Source organism: Erythrolamprus reginae, chromosome 1, assembly GCF_031021105.1.
Source record: "Erythrolamprus reginae isolate rEryReg1 chromosome 1, rEryReg1.hap1, whole genome shotgun sequence".
NCBI lineage: Eukaryota > Metazoa > Chordata > Lepidosauria > Squamata > Dipsadidae > Erythrolamprus > Erythrolamprus reginae.
Window position 1 is genome coordinate 9603460 of NC_091950.1, and position 22213 is coordinate 9625672.

The window sequence follows — 22213 nt, forward strand, 5'->3', positions numbered from 1 at the left end:
CTTTGTCTAGATCAGCGGTTCTCAACCTGTGGGTTGTGACCCCTTTGGGGGCTGAATGACCCTTTTACACGAGTCGCCTAAGACCATTGGAAAACACATTTTTCCAATGATCTTAGGAATTGAGACACCGCTCCACTATCCATCTCCAGGCGGGTTCAACCAAATACAAATAGATTACTGCAAAAAAATAAATCTGTACCATGCAAACATGGGAACAAGCCGACTTTCTGGCATTGCGCACGCATTGCCATCTTGTTTTTAGCTTTATTTTTTTTGCATTTTTTTAAAAATTCTGCACTGTGCATGCATACAGTATTCTCTTGCAAGTGGAGGAATGGAAGGATCTTCTGGTAAAGTATCTCTGGACATTTTCTATTTTGTATATTCTCCATCTATTCTTGGTTCCCTTAACAGGAAGAGGCCTCCCGGAGAGCCACATGGGAGAATAATCTGCAAATGGTTGAGCAGCACAACCGCGAGGCCAATGAAGGGAAACACACCTACTGGATGAAGATGAACCACTTTAGTGATTGGATAAGGAAATTTGGGAGTACAGTAACCCCTCGCTCCGTCACGGTTCATCTTTCGCGGATTCGTTCGGGTTTTCAAAGGGGGCTTCAATCCATTAAATCCATAAATTTTTAAAAATCCATTAAAACTTCATAAAATTCTTCTACAGTATTACTGTACTCTTTTAAAGAAACTGGTAGGATATCACACGTAGTTCCAGCTGAGAAACATTATAGAAGGACTGTTTAACGCAAAGGGTGGGTTTTAAAAGTCCAAATATTTATTTATTTATTTATTTATTGTTAGAGTTGAAAGGGACCATGAAGGCCATCGAGTTCAACCCTCTCCCCAAGCAGGAACCCTATAGTACACCAGTCAAGTGGCAGTTCAATCTTCTCTTAAAAATGTCCAGAGTGTTGGCGTTCACAACGTCCGCTGCTAGGTTGTTCCATTGGTTGATCGCTCTGACCGTCAGGAATTTCCTCCTTATCTCCATGTTGAATCTCTCCTTGGTCAGCTTCCAGGCTGGCTCTGTTTAAAAGTGCTATTGCTAACATGTTGTAAGCTGTCCTGAGTCTAAGGAGAAGGGTGGCATAAAAATTGAATAAATAAATAAATAAATAAATAAATAAATAAATAAATAAATAAATAAATAAATAAATAAATAAATAAATGCATTCATTGCTATTTAGAAGCAGATTCCCCACTGCTTCCCCACCCTCCATGGGTAAATGCTTGAGTTGGCAGATTAAGTACCAGCATAAAGATTGTACATCCTTAACAAGAGTAACAGAGTTGGAAGGGTCTTTGGAGGTCTTCTAGTCCAAACCCCTGCTCAGGCAGGAAATCCTATGCCATTTCAGACAAATGATTGTCCAAACTCTTCTTAAAAACTTCCAGTGTTGGAGCACCCACAACTTCTGGGGGCAAGCTGTTCCGCTGGTTAATTGTTCTAACTGTCAGGAAATTTTTCCTTAATTCCAAGTTTGTTTCTCTCCTTGTTTAGTTTCCATCCATTGCTTCTTGTCCTGCCTTCAGCTGGTTTGGAGAATGTTGTGTTTGGGCCTGGGCCAGCCGTTGCTCCCACAGATCGGAGAGACGCGGCACAAAGTGAATGCGAAAGCCTGGCTGACAGCCAGGAAGATGTGGCAGACAGCCAGGAAGACGTGGCAGACAGCCAGGAGGAAGAGGCCACTGGTACGCAGGATTCAGCAGACAGCCCAGGGGATTTTGCTTGCAGTCCCTCAGACAGTCGTTCGTCCCTGGGTTCTTCTGCAGATCAATATATTGATCTGTGTAGCCGAAGAGCTATGCAAAGAAGGGATCGCTTTAAGGAGTATTACAAGTCATTTTAGGAGCACCTGGGCTGGGTGTGGTTCTTTTTTTAAAAAAAATATAATTTATTTATTTATAAATACAGAAAAAGAAAAAAAGGGAGAAGGGGGGGAAGGAAAGGATAAACAGAAGGAAAAAAGGGAGGTAGGGAGAGGGGATACAAAACCAAGAAATTTGGAAAAATAGTATCATTATATATCATAGTACGTAAATTCCTTAGTATCATTATAATGTTTCTTAAACAATGTAAATAAACAATATCCTTATTATTACCAACTATATCTTAAATTGTAGTAGTAAATCATACATCATGTTTCCAAAAAATATCAATTTCTAGTACATGTATATATCTATATTTATTGGATAGTAATAGACAATGTTCCTTCTATTTTTTTTTCGGTGTGGGCGGAAAAGTATAGTGTCTGAGCGACAGTCCTTTTGGGACTGGGCGGCATAGAAGTATAAATAAATAAATAAATAAATAAGAAAAAGATTCCCTTCTTTTTTTATTAAAATAAATTAATAATAAAACAAAACCAAAATCTATTACTATTATTACTATCTTCTCTTTTTCCATCCCTGTCTCCTCCCCCCTTTGTGTGTGTGTGTGTGTGTGAACTCTTGAACCATTTATTTATTTATTTATTTATTTATTTATTTATTTGGTTTGATTTGTATGCTGCCCCTCTCCGTAGACTCGGGACGGCTCACAACAATAACAAGAACAATGTAAGAACGAATATAATAATTTAAAAAACACTAAAAACCCAATTTCCAATTAGAGGTGAGCTATTGGAAATGGTTCAAGAGTTCACACACGCAGACACACACACAAACGGCTGGGGTTTTTTTTCTCTATTATTATTTGGGTGCTTTTTACCATATGCTTGAAATCAAGAGTCATTTCTCTCTCTTTCTCTCTCCCCCTCTTGCTCTCTCTCTTTTGTTTTCTTTCTCTGTTGCTTTCTTTCTCACTCTTTCTATTTCTCTTGCTTGCTTTCTCTTCTCTCTCTTGCTAACTCTCTCTCCCCCTTTCTCTCTCTCTCTTTCTCACTTACTTTCTCTCTCCCTCTGTCAGCGAGGGAGCTGCGAGAGCGCTTTCTCTGAGCGCTTCGGGAACGCCTGCCCTGCCTCTACTGCAGCCCCCTTGCTGGAAGTCCGGGACAAAAGCAGTCCCAGCGAAGGGGCTGCGAGAGGGGCGGGGCGGGCATTCCCGAAGCCCGCGCAGAAAGCCCTCTCTCGCAGCCCCCTGGCTGGCACTGCTTTGGTCCCGCAGCCGCCACCACCGCAGGAGAAGTCGCACCCCAAGGCAGGAGGCGGCGGAGGAGGAGAGGGGCCGGATCGGGCGGGCGGGGGGCAGGGCCAACAGGTGGCACACAGAGCCATATCTGCTGGCACGCGAGCCATTGCCCTAGTTCAGCTCCAATGTGCATGTGTTTGCCGGCCAGCTGATTTTTGGCTTGCACAGAGGCTCTGGGAGGGCGTTTTTGGCTTTCAGAGAGCCTCCAGGGGGATGGGAGAGGGCGTTTTTACCCTCCCCTGACTCCAGGGAAGCCTTTGGAGCCTGGGGAGAAGCTGTTTTCACCCTGCCCAGGCACTGAATTATGGGTGTGGGCACTCCCACATGCACGATAGCACGCGCACACACTATCACTGCATCTATCGCCATCACTGCACTATAATACCAAACCGATACTCATATTGAGAAGACTTATGAAACACATATTTTCCTGAATAGTGTGGGTATTTACACAAACCCAGGAAAATATATTACATTAAGGTTCTGTACATACCTACTCATACGCTAATCACATTTTGCCTTTTGAATCTGGATAAATTCTATAATTTATCAAGATGTTGCAGATTGTGCAGGTAAAAACCTTGCTTTGAATTATTTTTCTGCTTTTCCTCCACCTGAATTTCATTTGCGCACAACTGTATTGTAATTTTAATGGAAAAATATTTCTATGGTCAGGAGTCAACACCAACTGTATGATAGATAGCTAATCACTTTAGTTTCATCTGTGGTATTTTTGTGCCACAAGTTGTTTTTCATAAATGGGAATGTGGTTTTTTTGCTTTGAATTTTGAAATTGTGTATTTGTGTGGTTTATCCCCACAGTTGTTTTCTTTTGCAGTCATGTTATCTTGGTTGCAGGAAGAATTGGAAAGATAATTTTCAAACTACCAGAGATCCACTTACTTGTTATTTTCATTTATGAATAAATAAAATGACTTTATCAAGACAAATTACTGTACATTGGAGATTTTCACTAGGTTTTTTTCCCTCATAAAAGCAATCCTGAGATAACTGGACTGAAAGAAACTCCTCAGAGGCCATTCATTCACTGGGCTCTTCAGTCAGCAGTGACTGTGACACTAAATCCATCTGAAAGCCAACATTGTAAGAACTTTCTTTTTCTCTATTACTGCTTTCCATAGACAAGCAAGGATTAGAAGCAGAGTTTGAACAGTCTTTTGCTGAAAGTTGGAAAGTTCTTCTCAAATAAGAAGAAGTTGATAAAGAGTTGATGGCATGTCATCAATTTAGAAAAATTATTAGTTAAGAAGCATTCAGTCATTAGATTTAGTTTTATACCTTTCCTGAATAGGTGAGGCTAATTCATACTTATATTTTCAGTCTTGTAATCAATCAGTTTTATTGTGAACATATGTATCAATAGTTACAAATATAAGATACTGGTACCCAATTCCAAAACTGACATTTGGACAAAAGCTAGAGCTTAAGAGCTGTGGTGCTGCAATGGTTATAATGCAGTATTGCAGGCTAATTCTGCCCACTGCCAGCAGTTCGACCCAGAGGGGCTCAAGATTGACTAAGCCTTCTATCCTTCCAAAGTTGGCAAAAGAAGGATCCAGACTGTTGTGGGCAAGAGACTGACACTGTAAATCAGTTAGAGAGGGCTGTAAAGTGCTATGAGGCAGTATCTAAATGTAAATGCTATTGCTTGCTGAACAAAAACTACAGTGATACCTCGTCTTACAAACGCCTCATCATACAAACTTTTCGAGATACAAACCCGGGGTTTAAGATATTTTTGCCTCTTCTTACAAACTATTTTCACCTTACAAACCCACTGCCACCACTGGGATACCCCGCCTCTGGACTTCCGTTGCCAGCGAAGCACTCGTTTTTGTGCTGCTGGGATTCCCCTGAGGCTCCCCTCCATGGGAAACCCCACCTCCGGACTTCCGTGTTTTTGTGATGCGGCAGGGGAATCCCAGCAGCTCAAAAGTAGGTGCTTCGCTGGCAACGGAAGTCCAGAGGTGGTGTTTCCCAGTGAGAGGAGCCTCAGCAAAATCGCAGCATCACAAAAACACGGAAGTCTGGAGGTGGGGTTTCGAGGACTTCCGTGTTTTTGTGATGCTGCAATTTCACTGATGCTCCCTTTGCTGGGAAACCCCACCTCCAGACCTCCGTTGCCAGCGAAGCGCTCGTTTTTGCGATGCTGGGATTCCCCTACTGGGATTTCCCTGCAGCATCGCAAAAACACGGAAGTCCAGAGGTGGGGTTTCCCATGGAGGGGAGCCTCAAGGGAATTCCAGCAGCGCAAAAGCGGGCGCTTAGGCTGGAAAAAGGGGTGAATTTTGGGCTTGCACGCATTAATCGCTTTTCCATTGATTCCTATGGGAAACATTGTTTCATCTTACAAACTTTTCACCTTAACAACCTCATCCCTGAACCAATTAAGTTTGTAAGACAAGATATTACTGTATTTAGATTTCTGTAGCAGCAACTCAACAAATTAAAAAGAAATGCTGAACCTATTTTGTATTATGCCAAGAAAACAGCACGGAGGTCTCCGCTAGTCAACAGGAATCAAGTTCAGTCTCAAGACTGATTTATAAGGTTCAGCCCAATTCAATTATTTTCATTTCTTTGAAATGTTTGTTCTTTAGTATTTCTTTACTTGCTGTATTGAACTTCCCATCTAGGCAGTTTTCTGTTTTCAATTAATTTATTTTGTTGTTAAGGTCTTGATATTGCTACGGTAATAATATTCTCAATTTTCCTCTATACCACAATATGTGGTTTATTTGGAAAGTAGTGTTTACTTGGCCAGTATTCCAACATCTGAAAAATACAGTTGTGGTTATAATTTGATGACTACCTGCATTTACTTTTGCTTGTGGTACTTTGGGTTTAGTGCCTTTCCCTGTACTACTTCCTGAGCTTTTACTATTGTTTCTGTTTGTTTTTATCGTCATATAATTTATTCAAACAAACAAACAACAGTGGAATTGGGAAAGACCAGAAAGACCATCAACCTTATGATGTCATTGGGGTGAGATTCACCAGCCTAAAGTCAAGAAGAAACTTTTAAGAGATAAAGATGATCTCAAACTCAAGATCTTCCTCCTTCTAGCCTTTAACCTTAATCTCCACACCATGGCAGCTCATTTAATGGCTTGCCTCTGTGCTACGTTACAGAGCTAGTTCTTTTTCCATCTTAAAATAAGGATTTGAAAAGAATACCATGTGTATCTAAGAGCAAAGGGCACTTCAACAAACTAGTATGTAACCCGCAAAACACCTTCTCTAATACAGAATGCTTTTTTCCACTGAACTATGGAAGAAGACCATTTCATATCAAAGGGCACGTGAGGTGTTGCCCTATGTCAGCTCCAGCATGCATACACACTGGTCACCTGATTTTTGACCTTGAGGAGTGCCATTTTTCACACTCTGGAAGCTTCAAAGAAGCCTCCTAACACTTATGCCGGGCCCTTCCCTAGTAGCCCCCCAGTGAGTTTGGAATGCAATTCAAACACACACGTCACAGAGAAAAAGAAAGTAAGTTTATCCAAACAGTATTTCTTTGAGCACACACTCTAAAAAGAGCCAAATGTCTCTCACCCGGAAAGAGTCTTTGAATACGGTACAAAGCAAAGCAAAACAAAACCAGCAGATAAGGCAGCTGTGAAAAGTTCACAGCCACCCACGTCAATAAGTCCACAAGAGTTATTTAACTGTGAAGTGTCCAAAAGTCAGTAGAAGTCCTGGAATAATTCAAACAGTAGCAATGGTCTTTCTCCAACGGATAAACGCCCACACGCACACTCCCTAATGCCCGTAATTTATCCCCAAACACTTTAGCCTAATTGCCTCAGAAATAGGTGTTCTCCCTTATCTTCGGCAACACCTGCGTAGCTGGTCCCTTCTTGCCATGAGTCTGCGTACACAGGCATCCACAAGTGGATCCTCCTCTGACTCTGATGTCTCACTAATTGGAGCACTGACTGATGGACTGGCTGCACCCATCTCTCCGTCTGATTCCTCTCCCCCACTGTCTATCCTTGGCTGTGAATCAACTTCATTATCAGAGTCTGCTGGCAATAAAACAAGTCTCTGTGATCCCGAGGATTCTCCAAAAGCCTCATCCAACTCCCCGTTGCAGGAGCTGGCCCAGAGCCAACCACAACAAACCGGAAGTTCATTTTTCTGAACTTCTGGTTGACTAATTTTTCACCATTTCCAGGCTCCATGAATCTGAAGGCTTAAGGCTTGTGTACATGCATGGGGGCAGTAGGGTGGTGTGGTGTGGCATGCATGGGGGGGGGGCAGTGCAGGGCTTGTGCACATGTACAGGGGGAGGGTATGGGCAAACATGCAGGCACGTTAGACAGCCTTTTGGCACACGAGCCAAAAAAGGTTCACCATCACTGTTATAGACATTCTCCCTTCTCTTGGTTTTTTTCTATGGTGCTTTAAGGCAATCTGAAAAGCATTGTACCATATCTGGACCTCAATTGTAAAAGGAAAGCACCCAGATTGGGTAGATTGAGAATAAAATTTGTACTATGCAGGAGAGCAAAAACAAGAATTGGCAGTTGAGGAAGAGAAGTAATTATCAACTCCATCAGCAACTAATGGTAAGGGAGGAGCAGACTAACTGAAAACAACCCAACAAATTCACTCAGAAGTTCCAGCCACCTTCATTCCTTTTCTACCCCAGCAGAGACGGTCAGACTGCCAAGCCAATGCCTGGCATCAATGTGGACAGTAGTTGAGAAAGCAAGAAATGTTGAGTTTTAATCCTGTCTTAGACATGAAAGTCAGCTGGATGACTTTGGGTCAATCACCAGGAGACACTGAGTTCCAGTTTATTTATTTATTTAGTTTCATTTGTATGGCATCCAAATCCCTAAGGACTCACAACACAACAGTTCCACAACAACAACAATACAACAGTTCAACCGTAAGCATATTTTGGGGCCAATCCCAAAGGTGCTTTTAGTCAAGAGGCAACTGGACTTTCTAGTTCTTCTTTAAAGACGTTTTACTTTTCATCAAATTAGGATTGAAGAAGCTTCTTGGATGAGAAGCGAAATGTCTTCAAAGAAAAAAGTCCAGTTGCCGCTTGGAAAAAAAAAAGCATCTTTGGGACATGCATTGAAAATGTTAACTAGTTGGATAATGTCTGCAAGAAAACATCCAAACTCACAATACCAAAGTCTTCACAACACCCCTGTATTTCTCTATACAATTTTGAAAGAGTAGCAAAGAGATGGAAATCTTAAGATGACGCATTTATTATTATTATTAATAATAATAATAATAATTTAATAGATTTGTATGCCGCCCCTCTCCGAAGACTCGGGGCGGCTCACAACACGATAAAAACAGTATTATACAGGCACAAATCTAATATTAAAAGAAATAACTAAAACCCTATCATATTAAAACCAAACAGCACATACATACCAAACATAAATTATAATAAGCCTGGGGGAAAGATGTCTCAAATCCTCTATGCCTGGCGGTATAGGTGGGTCTTAAGTAGTTTACGGAAGACAAGGAGGGTGGGAGCAATTCTAATCTCCAGGGGGAGTTGATTCCAGAGGGCTGGGGCCGCCACAGAGAAGGCTCTTCCCCTGGGGCCCGCCAGATGACATTGTTTAGTCGACGGGACCCGGAGAAGGCCAACTCTGTGGGACCTTATCGGGCGCTGGGATTCGTGCGGTAGCAGGCGGTTCCGGAGGTATTCTGGTCCAATGCCATGTAGGGCTTTAAAGGTCATGACCAACACTTTGAATTGTGACCGGAAACTGATCGACAGCCAATGCAGACCACGGAGTGTTGTAGATACGTGGGCGAATCTGGGAAGCCCCGCGATGGCTCTCGCGGCTGCGTTCTGCACGATCTGGAGTTTCCGAACACTTTTCAAAGGTAGCCCCATATAAAGAGCGTTGCAGTAATCGAACCACGAGGTGATAAGGGCATGAGTGCTTCTTCTTCTTCTTCTTCTTATTATTATTAATTAGATTTATATGCCGCCCCTCTCCGCAGACTCGGAGCTGCTCCACAGTGTTTTGGAGTGCCAGAAAAGCCAACACAGTTCTAGGCTTCATACTATTTTTGAAGGATAGGTCCACCTATTCTCCAAAGCATCCGAAAACAGGACAAGAAGCAACTGATGGAAACTAAGTAATCAAGAAGCAATCTAGAACGAAGGATGAATTTCCTGACAGTGAGATCAATCAATGGAACAACTTGCCTCCAGAAGCTGTGGCTGCTCCCTCACTGGAGGTCTTTAAGAGATTAGATAACCATTTGTCTGAAATGGTTTTTGGTTTCCTACTTGAGCAGGGGGATAGACTGGAAGACTTCCAAGGTCCAACTCTGTTATTTTGTTTAATTTAACAAACATTAAAGGGATTCCAGTGAGTTTCTAATGTCACTTTTCACATTGCTGCTGGTCAGGCAGATAGATAGGAAGTGGCATTTTCCAAAAAGATTAGATTTCTCAGAGCAGATCAGAACATTTTGAGGTTTGCAGAAAGCCGGAAATAATAATAGCAACCAAGTGTCAGCTGTATATCACTTAATTGATATTGAAAGGACAGGGTTGCACAATTTTGTATCGAGTATAATTTTTGTTAATTTTCTCCACCAAAAATAAAACAATATATAGTTATAAACACAACAACAATGCTTAAAATCAATCATGTATAAACTTTTCTTTTCTTATTGCTCACTCAATGGAGGCTCTTATCTCTCCTTGTCTTAAAATGTGTATTTATGAAAGCATTTTTTCTGCCATTTTTATCTTGGCCATTTTCCCAAAGCCGAAACTTGTGTGTATTTTAATACAGTGTTTCACAAATTTTTAAGATAGCTGGACTTCAACTCCCAGAATTCCCCAACTAGATATCTTGGCTGGGGAATTCTGGGAACTGAAGTCCAGCTGTCTTAGAATATAATAACAGTTGGAGGGACCTTGGAGGTCTTCTAGTTCAAGCTCAGGCAGGAAACCCTATCTCATTTCAGACAATCTCATTATCCAAACTCTTCTTAAAAACTTCCAGTGTTAGAGCACCACAACTCCTGGGGGCAGGTAGTTCCGCTGATTAATTGTTCTAACTGTCACAAAATTGTCAAGGTTGAGAAACACTGGCTTAACAGGTGGATTTTGCCGCCCAAACTCCATTAGGAGTTAGGCAGCTTATAAATGTAACAAATTAAATTAAATTTCAGTCAATAATAATAATAATAATAATAATAATAATAATAATAATAATAATAACAACAACAACAACAACAACAATAATAACAACACAGCAAACGAGATCACTATGCTGGACTTTGTATTTCATCACTAGTCAGGTGCTTCCCAAGCACCTAGGACTGTGTGATGTAGCAGTGAATAATAATAATAATAATAATAATAATAATAATTAATAATAATAATAATAATAATAGAAACATAGAAGTCTGACGGCAGAAAAAGATCTCATGGTCCATCTAGTCTACCCTTATACTATTTTCTGTATTTTATCTTAGGATGGATATATGTTTATCCCAGGCATGTTTAAATTAGTTACTATGGATTTATCTACCACGTATGCTGGAAATTTGTTCCAAGGATCTACTACTGTTTCAGTAAAATAATATTTTCTCATGTTGCTTTTGATCTTTCCCCCAACTAACTTCAGATCATGTCCCCTTGTTCTTTTGTTCAGTTTCCTATTAAAAACAATTTCCTTCCTGGACCTTATTTAACCCTTTAACATATTTAAATGTTTCGATCATGTCCCCCCTTTTCCTTCTGTCCTCCAGACCAGTGTTTCCCAACCTTTTTTGAGCCGCGGCACATTATTCATATTTTCAAAATCCTGGGGAACATTGAAAGGGGGGAGCGGGGGGGGCGGGCTAAAGAAAAGTTTGGACAAAAAAAATATATCTCTTCCTCCCTTTCGCTCTATTTCTCCCTCTTTCTCTCTTTTCCTTCCTTCCCTTCTTTCTCTCTCTCCATCCCTCTTTCTTTCTTCCTCTCTTTTTTGCTCTCTTTCTCTCTCCCTCCTTCCCTTCCTCTATGTCTTTCTCTCCCCCTTGCTCTCTCTCTCTCTCGCTATCTTTCTTGCTTTTTTCTCTCTTTCTTGCTCTCTCTCTTTCACTGTCTCTTGCTATATGTCTCTTTCTCTTTGCCTCTCTTGCTATCTCTTTCTCTCTGTCTCTCTTGCTATGTCTCTTTCTCTTTCTCTCTCTCTCTGCCTCTCTTGCTATGTCTCTTTCTCTTTCTCTCTGCCTCTCTTGCTAAGTCTCTCTTTTTCTCTTGCTATGTCTTTCTTTCTCTCTCTGCCTCTCTTGCTATGTCTCTCTTTCTCTCCCTCTTTCTCTGCCTCTCTTGCTGTCTCTCTTTCTCTCTCTGTCTCTCTTTCTCTGCCTCTCTTGCTATGTCTCTCTTTCTCTCTTTCTCTGCCTCTTATATGTCTCTCTTTCTTTCTCTCTCTCTCTCAGCTGACTGCAAGTGGGAGCCGTGACGGCGGCACCTGGACGTGCTGCTGGACACCGTATATGCCAGGCCCACAGCGCCAGCATGTACGACGTCCAGCAGCATGTCCAACCGCCACCGTCAGGGCTCCCGCTTGCAGCCAGCTGAGAGAGAGAGAGAGCTCCCTCTCGCCACCGCCTGGAGCTCCCTCTCGCCGCCGCCATCTCCCCGCGACTGCCTGCAGCCGCCACCCCCTCCCACCGCCAGTGCCCTCCCGCCGGGCCACAAAAGACACTTGCCGCCGACGCCAGGGAAGCTCCAGCTGGGCGGGGCGCTGCTGGTGCCTCCGTCCTGGGGCTCCCACTCGCAGCTGTCCCCCGGCTCCTGCCTGATGCCGCGGTTTCTGGCGCTCTCCTGCTGGGCCCCAAAGAAGGAAGGCGGGAAAAAGGTGCGAAGAATGAAGCTCTCCTTCTTCCTGCCTTCCTTCTTTGGGGCCCAGCAGGAGAGCGCCGAAAACTGTGGCATCGAGCAGGAGCTGGGGGACAGCTGCGAGCGGGAGCTCCAGGTCGGCACCGGCAGCGCCCCGCCCAGCTGGAGCTTCCCTAGGTGCTTCGCGGCACACCTGACCGTGTCTCACGGCACACTAGTGTGCCGCGGCACACCGGTTGGGAAACGCTGCTCCAGACTATACAGATTGAGTTCATTAAGTCTTTCCTGATACGTTTTATGCTTAAGACCTTCCATCATTCTTGTAGCCCGTCTTTGGACCCGTTCAATTTTATCCATATCTTTTTGTAGGTGAGGTCTCCAGAACTGGACACAGTATTCCAAATGTGGTCTCACCAGTGCTCTATATCAGAGGTCCCCAACCGCCGGTCCGCGGACCGGCACCGGGCCGTTGGGGGTTTTCAACCGGTCCGCGGCGCCAGGGCCCCCTCGGCCTTTCCGCACCACCAGCGGCGCTCCCCCCGCCAGCCAGCCAAGCCCCGCGCCCGCAGGAACCGGCTCCTCGCTCTCCCCCCGCCGCGTTTGCAGGAGGTGGGGAGGGTCGGGCGGCCCGCCAAGGCCAGGAGGGCCGCCGCTGCCCCCCCTTCCCTCTCTCCGCCCGCCGCTGCGCCTCCTTGACGCCGAGAGGAAATGCCGGCAAAGGCTTTTCTCAGCGGAGGTCTTCAATGTCGGGGGCGCATGGGCGGTTGCACGCGCTCCCTATCTCCCTGCTAGCCCACTCGGAGTATTCAAAATAAGAAAAACCTTTGCCGGCGAAGGCTTTTCTTATTTTGAATATTCCGAGTGGGCTAGCAGGGAGATAGGGAGCGCGTGCAACCGCCTGTGCGCCCCCGACATTGAATATCACCTTCGCCGGCCCCACCTCTCCTGCAAACCCCCTTGCTGAGAGCCCGGGGCGAAAGTGCTCTCGCAAAGGTGAGGCGGGCAGGGCGTGCGCGCGTCACCGCTGAGAAGAACGGAGAACGAGAGTGAGTGAGAGCAACAGACAGCAAGATAGAGAGAAAGTGAGAAAGAGAGAGTGAGAGAAAGGGGGGGAGAAAGAGATAGCAAGAGAGAACAAGAGAGAGAAAGAGCGTGAGAAAGAAAACAAGAAAGAGTGAGAGAGAGAGAAAGCAAAAGAGACAGAAAGAAAACAAGAGAGAGAAAGTGAGAAGAAGAGAGAGAAAGAGGGGGAGGGAGAGAGGAGAGGGAGAAAGAGAGGGAGAGGGGGGAGAGATAGCAAGAGAGGGAGAGAGAGAAAGAGAGAGGGAAAGGGGGGAGAGATAGCAAGAGAGGGAGAGAGAGAAAGAGAGAGGGAAAGGGGAGAGAGGGGGGAGAGAAAGAGAGAGGGAGAGAGAGAGGAGATAAAGGAAGAGGAGAGAGAGAAAGGAAGAGAAAGAAAGAAAGAGGGATAGAAAGAGAGAGAGTGAGAGATGCTCAGTGAGCCTTTCTTTGAAGTTGCCTTTCTTTCTTTCTTTCTCTTTCTTGCTTTCTTTCTTGCTCTTTTTCTTTCTCTCTTTTACCTTCCCTTCCTCTATTTCTTCTTTTCTTTCTCCTTCCTACCTTCTTCCCTTACTCTCCCCTTTCATAAGTTTCCTTGCTTCCTTCCTCTGTTCCTGTCCCTTCCCCCCTTCTTTCTTTCTTTCCTTCCTTTCCTCCCTCCATTTCTTGCTTTCCTTTTCCTTCCTCCCTTCTTTCCTCCCTCATTCCCTTCTTTCACTCCTTCCTCTCTTACTCTCCCCTTTCACACCTTTCCTTGCTTCCTTTGCACCCTTCTTCTGTTCCTGTCCCTTCCCTCTTTCCTTCCTTCCTTCCCACCCTCCGTCCATTCATTCACCCATTCCTCTCTTGATCGCCCCTTTTACGGCGCCGCTGACAGCTAGCTCCCCCCCCCCCCACCGGGCCATGGAAAACTGGTCTAGCTTAAAGCCGGTCCCTGGTGCAAAAAAGGTTGGGGACCTCTGCTCTATATAAGGGGATCACAATCTCCCTCTTCCTGCTTGTTACACCTCTAGCTAAATAATAATAATAATAATAATAATAATAATAATAATAATAATAATAATAATAATAATAATAATAATAATAATAATAATTTCTATGCTGCCCCTCTCCGGCTTACAACACATAAAAACAGTAAATTACAATAGCATTAATCCAATTAGATAAAACATTAAATCGCTATTTAAAATCCCTAAAATTCCAGTTTTTTAATCAAATAGTCGATTTGAAAAATCTTCCTTTCGTACAACAAGAGTCTCCAAGGGTTTCCTGCCAAAACGAGCCGGCCGAATTAACTGCTCTTGCCGTTTACCTGCCCGGTAAACGTTAACTTTCCAACGATGATTGACGTCGCAACCAGCCCATCAGCAGCCGCCCTTGCTGGGCGTTCCGAGCCCGCCCCTCGGCGGCTGGGCGTTATCGGCTGTAGGTGCGAGGGGAAAAACAGAATTGGCGCGCGCCTGTTGGCTTTCCCGCCAAGCGCGCTTCTCAACGGTTCTTTTGAGGAGGAGCGAGTCCGGTCAGATTTGGCCTCCTAGTTCGGGCCACGGCAAGAGAGGCGAGAAACGGCTGGTCGGCCTGAGGGGATAAACTCCTGAGAGGAATGCAGTGAGTCCGGGAAAAGCTCCTCTCAGAGGCTGTGGAAATATCATGATCCCTCAGAATAATAACTTCAAGGCATTAGCGGTTTTTTTTTACCTCAGGAAAATGCCGCCAATGCTTTCGTGGTGTGGAAAGGGGGCGGTTTCTAAAGAACTCGACTTACCCACCATATCAGAGCAGGCCTTGGGATCTTCAGTTGGTTCATTTATGTGAGTGGGAGGATCATACTCGCTTTATCTCCCCTGTGTTTGCAGCGAGGTTTTTATTATATAAAATTAACAATCCGATTTCCTACCTTAACCATCGGGTACTAACTAGGTTATTTTACGCTAAAGTGGTACCAGTATTTACATTTATCTTATTTCTAAAGAACCTATCCTTGGTTGGTTTATATATTAGATGACTATCATCCCTTTTATTATTTCATCAAGTAACTCAGGGCAGCAAACATATCTGTTTACTTCCTCCTATTTTCACTCTACCGTTCTTTTATTAAAGCTTATTAAAACTCCTCATTTATTGCTTTGATAGCCATAACTGCTTTTCTGTTAGGGAGCTATTTCCCACATATAGAAATATCAAAATTACTTTAGGAGCAGCAAAGAGGGCTGGAGCTACAGTTCCTTTTTATAGGCTTATGTAAACCTAAAGAGGTGTGATTTACACAGCAGGAAGTTATTTGATTAGCACCAGCGCTGATGATGTTGCCTACTGTGTTAGCAAAAACTTCAGAAGAGAAGGATTTAGGGGTAGTGATTTCTGACAGTCTCAAAATGGGTGAGCAGTGTGGTCAGGCAGTAGGAAAAGCAAGTAGGATGCTTGGCTGCATAGCTAGAGGTATAACAAACAGGAAGAGGGAGATTGTGATTCCCTTATATAGAGCGCTGGTGAGACCACATTTGGAATACTGTGTTCAGTTCTGGAGACCTCACCTACAAAAAGATATTGACAAAATTGAACGGGTCCAAAGACGGGCTACAAGAATGGTGGAAGGTCTTAAGCATAAAACGTATCAGGAAAGACTTAATGAACTCAATCTATATAGTCTGGAGGAGAGAAGGAAAAGGGGGGACATGATCGAAACATTTAAATATGTTAAAGCAGAGGTCTTCAGACTTGGCAACTTTAAGACTTGTGGACTTCAACTCCCAGAATTCTCCAGCTAGCATAGCTTTAGCCATAGCTGGCTGGAGAATTCTGGGAGTTGAAGTCCACAAGTCTTAAAGTTGCCAAGTTTGAGGACCCCTGTGTTAAAGGGTTAAATAAGGTTCAGGAGGGAAGTGTTTTTAATAGAAAAGTGAACACAAGAACAAGGGGACACAATCTGAAGTTAGTTGGGGGAAAGATCAAAAGCAACGTGAGAAAATATTTCACTGAAAGAGTAGTAGATCCTTGGAACAAACTTCCAGCAGACGTGGTTGGTAAATTCACAGTAACTGAATTTAAACATGCCTGGGATAAACATACTGTATATCCATTGTAAGATAAAATACAGGAAATAGTATAAGGGCAGACTAGATGGACCATGAGGTATTATTCTGCCTTCAGTCTTCTATGTTTCTATGAGGGTTTTTGAAGGGGAGGGTGAAAAAAACTCTGAGGCTTGGCGGGACAGGCTGCTCCTCTTGAGGCTGAGAGGCAAAGGAGGCAGGCTAAGAGAATAACTATAGGAAGGGACCTTGGAAGGCTTCTTGTCCAATCCCCACTCCAAAGCAGGAGACCCTATACCAGTGATGGTAAACCTTTTTTCCCTTGGGTGCCGAAAGAGTGTGCATGTGCACTATTGAGCAGGTGCGAGTGCCCACACCAATAATTCAAGGGAGGGGAGGGTGAAAACAGCTTGCCCCGCCTCCTGGAGGCCCTCTGGAGGCAGGAAACGGCCTGTTTCCCAACTTCTGGTAGGCCCAGTAGGCTCGTGTTTCGCCCTCCCCAGACTCCAAAGGCATCCCTGGTACTGGCCAGCACACACATGCATATTAGAGGTGAGCTAGGGCAACGGCTCGTGTGCCAACAGATATGGCTTTGTGTGCCACCTGTGGCACCTGTGCCATAGGTTCGCCATCACTGCCCTATACTATTTCAGACAAATGGCTGTCCAATCTCTTCTTAAAAGATCTCCAGATTAGACAGGCTGATGCCCTAATGTAGGATTGGTACAGGTAGCCCTCGAATTATGACCACAATTGAAATCAGAATTTCTGTTGTTAAGCAATAAAAATGTAAAAAACTAATAATGTGATAAAACTGAGAGGACCTGCAGTAAATAAAATGTGAAGTGGGTTGGCAGCCTAGGGTCTCTCCCTGTTGTTAAACAAGACAGCTGTGGAGTGAATTATGCTCAATTTTACAACCTTGTTTTGCTGGGATGGTTAAATGTAGTTGTTAAGTGACTCAAGCCATCATTAAGCAAATCTAGTTTCCTTCATTGACTTTGCTTGTCAGAAACCAACTGGGAAGGTTGCAAATCACTATTTGCAAAGCTCTGAGATGCTGCACCCATTTTCATATAAGCTTGTTACTTCAGTCTCCTTGACTGTGAGGATGTTGCTACAGTCATTATGAGAACTGGTTGTAAGTATTTTTTCAGTACTGTTACAACTTAAAATGGTCATTAAGCAAATGGTTCTATGTGGAGGAGTGCCTGTAGAGCTAGTTTTAGTCAGAAAGACCCCATTTGCTGAAATATGTTCATTTGAACGTTCACTTCTTTTTCTTAGATGTTTTTGTTTTGGGGCATCCTGGCCCTAAAATTCTTAGAAGGCTATATGAAGGAAAGCAGCAGTGGAAAGAAAGCTGACCCCTGTTATTGCAAACCATTACTTAGAATGTGTCCCATTTGGGGGATCATTCACTGGAGAAAGCAATTATGTTTGAAAGAATTGGTAGCAAAAGGAAATCAGTCTGTCAAAGGAGGCTGGAGATCATCAACCCTGACAGCAGCTAAAGTATTAAACAATTCAAAGAAATAGTGCAAGATTGGAAGATGTGGAAAGACCTGGCCCGTAGCCAAGGATTGGACTTGACTGAATAATATCACCACCATCACCACCACCATTATCATATCCTGTTTTCTTGTGGCAGATAAATTATCTTGAAAGCTTTGCATACTTAACTATCAGTCTTATCAGTTAGGGACAGAATGCAGAGAGCTGTAATGTAGTAGGAATGAACCCACCTTCTGGATGGAGCATCCTCTATCATGGGTGTGAATACTTTTATTATTTATTTTATTTATTCGATTTTTATGCCGCCCTTCTCCTTAGACTCAGGGCGGCTTACAACATGTTAGCAATAGCACTTTTAAACAGAGCCACTTTGTTGCTTGTTTCCTCTTGTTTGCTATTGATTATGTACCATGTTTTCCAAAAATGCGTAAAAGGCATGCTGATTTGTGTATAGAGGGCTGTTGATGGGCAATGTTATGTGATGTAGTCCTTAGAACACACCTCTTTGCACTGCACCAAATTAACAGCGTCATCTGAACTGTTATCTCTATTAATGAAATTAATACATAATGCATATTAACTGGAGATGTTTTCACCTGGGCCTCCTAAGATGTTTAAGCACTGGACAAAATCCTTAGACTCTAATGATATTTCCCAGCTTTTTCCAGAGAACCAATGAAACATTTCTTATTTTTCTTATTTTTCAGTGGTGTCTTCTAGGTGGGTTTTTTTTTGGTCTTTTTAATATGTTTAGCAATTATTTTATCCTGTGCTGGAGAAAAAAAAATTTATTCTACAAATGAAAAATATTGAGAAGGGCACTTGGTACTTTGAGGTTGGTTGTTTTCTTGCAGACATTTCATAACCCGACTAGATAACATCATTTCTGATGAAACGTCTGCAAAAAAACAACCAAGCTCAAGGGGCACCAAAATTCCCTCATTTCAATCCTGACCTAAAAGCATTTTCCTCTTATAGATTTAGAAAGGTTTATTGTAATGAAACTCAAGAAAATACTGAACTTTACTTCTGCATGTTGTAAGCTGTATGATTTATTAGTCTTACAATCTGTAATTTCAGAATAGGGTAGGTGGGAGGAAATAAAATGAGTGGCGGGACTCAAATTTTTAACAACCGGTTATGTGGGTGTGGCTTTTTTTGGAGGCATCGCTTGGTGGTCATGTGGTGCAAGTGGAAGTGTCTAGCTGGTGATGTGACCAGGTGGGCATGGCTACATGCATAGGGACTACTCAGAGGGCTGAAAAATGGCATTTTCCCCCAGCAATCTGGGTTCTCATTTTACCAGTTCTGGAAGGATAGAAGATTGAATCTACCTTGAGCCGATGAGAATTGAACTGGTGGCAATTGGCAGAGATCACCTGCAATACTGAATCCCAATCACTTCCATCATGTTAACCTAATAAAGCAAAGCCTTCAAAACAAACCAACAAACCTAATGTAATCTGGCTTGAAATAAACTAAAAGCTCTCTTGTCAGCATCTTGAAAACAACAAGAATAACGTAGCCCCTTAATACTTAGATGGAGTATGGCCTCACCACTGTTGAATATTAGTTGGCAGAGGAGATGGCAAGAATCACAAGGTCAACTGTGAGATCCCTCGGGAAACTTACCTGACTTATAGAAGCGGAATTGTTACTCTCAGCATCTATTCCAACAGAAACTGGACCAATCTTGGCCACAGCTTCCTGAATTTCTTTTTTGTCCCCTCCAATGATCTGTCCGAATGAGTTGCATCTGGTAATAGATTCCTCAAAATTATAGCGACACTCCGATTTCTGCAGAAGAAAACAGCGATCCTAATTTTTTTTTGCAGTTGATGGGATTTAATTGTAATTGTCTCTGCCCATGATTCAAATCATTTCCGTCCTATTGCTGGAGACATTATCAGCTAGAGGCAGAACAAAATAGTTCATCTTGAAGCATGCAGAAGGAAAGGACTGGGATATACACAGATTTGTTCATTTATTACCTTTCCATCATAAGGGTAGCTTCCCTGCCTTGCTTCCGCACAGTTTCAAAAGCTGCATGCATGATTCCTCTCTTGCACCCTTTATTATCTGGTTCCTCAGAACAGTCGAGTAGATTTTGTTCACTCAGCGAGATCAGCTTCCCTGCTTTCTTAAATGCACGCCTTCCAGAGCACCAGTGCCACTTAAGTAAGGTCCAGCAAGAACCACATTAACCCTGGGTTAAAAAAAAAGCTGGAGTGATCCACTTATCATCTGAATACTCAGAATACAGAATAACAGAGTTGGAAGGGAACTGAGCGGTCTCCTAGTCCAGCTCTGTGCTTGAGCTGGAGAACCTATGCCATTGTGGACAAATAGCTAACGCAATCTGTTCCTGTGATAGGGAACCCAAAACTTCTGGAGACAAGCCATTCCACGAATTAATTGTTCTTAACTTATACATTTAATTTACATTCTTTTGACAAGGTATTAGTTCTTACTAAAAGCAGCATGGCAAAATGAGTTCTGACAGGATTAAAGTTTTGGAGATGGAGTTTAGAGCAGCGTTTCCCAACCGGTGTGCCGCGGCACACTAGTGTGCCGCGAGACACAGGCAGGTGTGCCGCAAAGCTCCCCGCCCGATCTGCCCCCTCTCCTCCGCCGCCGCCCCCTGACTTGGGGCGCGACTTCTCTTGCGGCGGCGGCGGCTGCAGCTTCAGCTCCTCGGGACAAAAGCGCTCCCAGCCCTCTTGCAATCCCCTGGCTGGGAGCGCTTTCGCTGCGAGAGAGGGCTTTCTCCATCCGTTTCGGGAATGCCCGCCCCGCCCCACTCTCTCTCGCGCCGCTTCCCTTTTCTCTCAGCCCTCCCTGGCTTCGCTTCTCAATCCCTCCCTCCTTCCGTCTTTCCTTCCCCTCAGCCGTTCTGTCTGGGGGTCTCCCGCTCTTCCCTTCCCCGCCTCCCAGGCTTTGCCTTTGCCACCCCCACCCTTTTTTGGTTGACAAGGAGTCCTTTGCAGCATCCCGCAGTTCGCACTCGGCTCGAGGCCGCTTTCCCTGGGTGCGCTCGGAACCGACAGGGCGCTGCTCTTTCTCTCTCTCACTCTCTCCCGTGAGGCGGGGGAAGGGGGAAAAAAGCAAAAAAACCCTTCTTGCACCGTGTCCGCGCTCCTCCCTTCAGCAGCGAGGGAGGGAAGTCAGAGGGCGAGGGAGCGAGGGAGCGCTCTTGTCCTCGGTGCCCTCTGCAGCCTGCCTTCCTTCTTCTTTGCCGCTGCTGAGGGACGGAGAGAAAGATAGAAAGGAAAGAGGGAGGGAGGGAGAGATAGAAAGGAAAGAGGGAGGGAGGAAAAAGGGAGGGAGAGATAGAAAGAAAAGAGATAGAAAGGAAAGAGGGAGGGAGGAAAGAGGGAGGGAGGGATAGAAAGGAAAGAGGGAGGAAGGAAAGAGGGAGGGAGAGATAGAAAGAAAAGAGATAGAAAGGAAAGGGAGGGAGGAAAGAGGGAGGGAGAGAGAGATAGAAAGGAAAGAGGGAGGGAGGGAGACAGAGAGAGAGAAAGAGAGACATAGCAAGAGAGAGAGAAAAAAAGAAAAAGAGATAGCAAGAGAGAGAGAGACAAAGAGATAGCAAGAGAGAGAGAGAGAGAGAGAGAAAGAGACATAGCAAGAGAGACAGAAAGAGAGAGAGAATGAAAGAGAGATAGCAAGAGAGGCAGAGAGAGAGCAAGGGAGAGAGAAAGACATAGAGGGAGGGAAGGAGGGAGAGAGAAAGAGAGCAAAAAAGAGAGGAAGAAAGAAAGGGATGGAGAGAGAGAAAGAAGGGAAGGAAGAGAGAGAAAGAGGGAGGGAGAAATAGAGTGAAATGGAGGAAGAGATTTTTTTTTTGTCCAAACTTTTCTTTAAGACGTCTAGACTTCAACTCCCAGAATTTTGCATTCTCCATGAACCAGCTCAAACACCTGGCAAGTAAAATAGTAATGTTCCCAGTCTGGATAATAGACTGGGAGAGATGGTAAAGATGAATTCACAAAAATAGCTGAATACATCCAGAGTTTTAAATTATGTATTCATAAGTGCTGGAATATTAGACTACTCAGATGGAATGAGATATTCTATCTGAGTATTCTAATATACTGAGATGGAATGCTTGCAAATTTTCAATAATTCCATTGCTATTGGTCTTTGGTTGGGTCTGCTTGATGTGGCCATATGACATAAATAAAGGAGCCAGGTGGCAAAATTGGAATCATGGAGTCATCAATATAACATTGAGGATTGGATTCAATTTCTGCAGTATACAGTGATCCCCCGAGTTTCGCGATCCCAATCTTCGCTAAACGCTATGTCGCGATTTTTTCTACACGGAAGTAAAAACACCATCTGCGCATGCGCGCCCTTTTTTTCTATGGCCACGCATGCGTAGATGGTGGAGTTTGCGTTCCCTGCCGGGCAGATCAGCTGCTGGGCGGCTTCCCTGGGTCTTCCCCCTCTTGCTGGCGGGAGGGCGAGCGGCGGGCATCAGCGAGGAGCCGGGGTTTCCCCTTTGCGTGGGCGGCCGGTAAGACCCCAGCGCCGCTTCCCAGCTGAGTCCTGAAGCCAAACGCGGAAGTTCGCCTTTGCGGTTTGGCCTCA

General features: G+C 44.1%; 1 protein-coding gene across 1 annotated transcript in view; it reads right to left on the reverse strand.

The window, feature by feature from the left end:
* The window catches only part of LOC139163186 (cathepsin L2-like), a 32043-nt gene extending 17578 nt beyond the window's left edge, over positions 1–14465 (reverse strand). Inside the window, exon 1 of the mRNA XM_070744157.1 lies at positions 14383–14465. The gene's annotated coding sequence lies outside the window, so the exon portion shown is untranslated. The remainder of the gene's footprint in view (positions 1–14382) is intronic.
* Positions 14466–22213: the final 7748 nt, after the last annotated feature.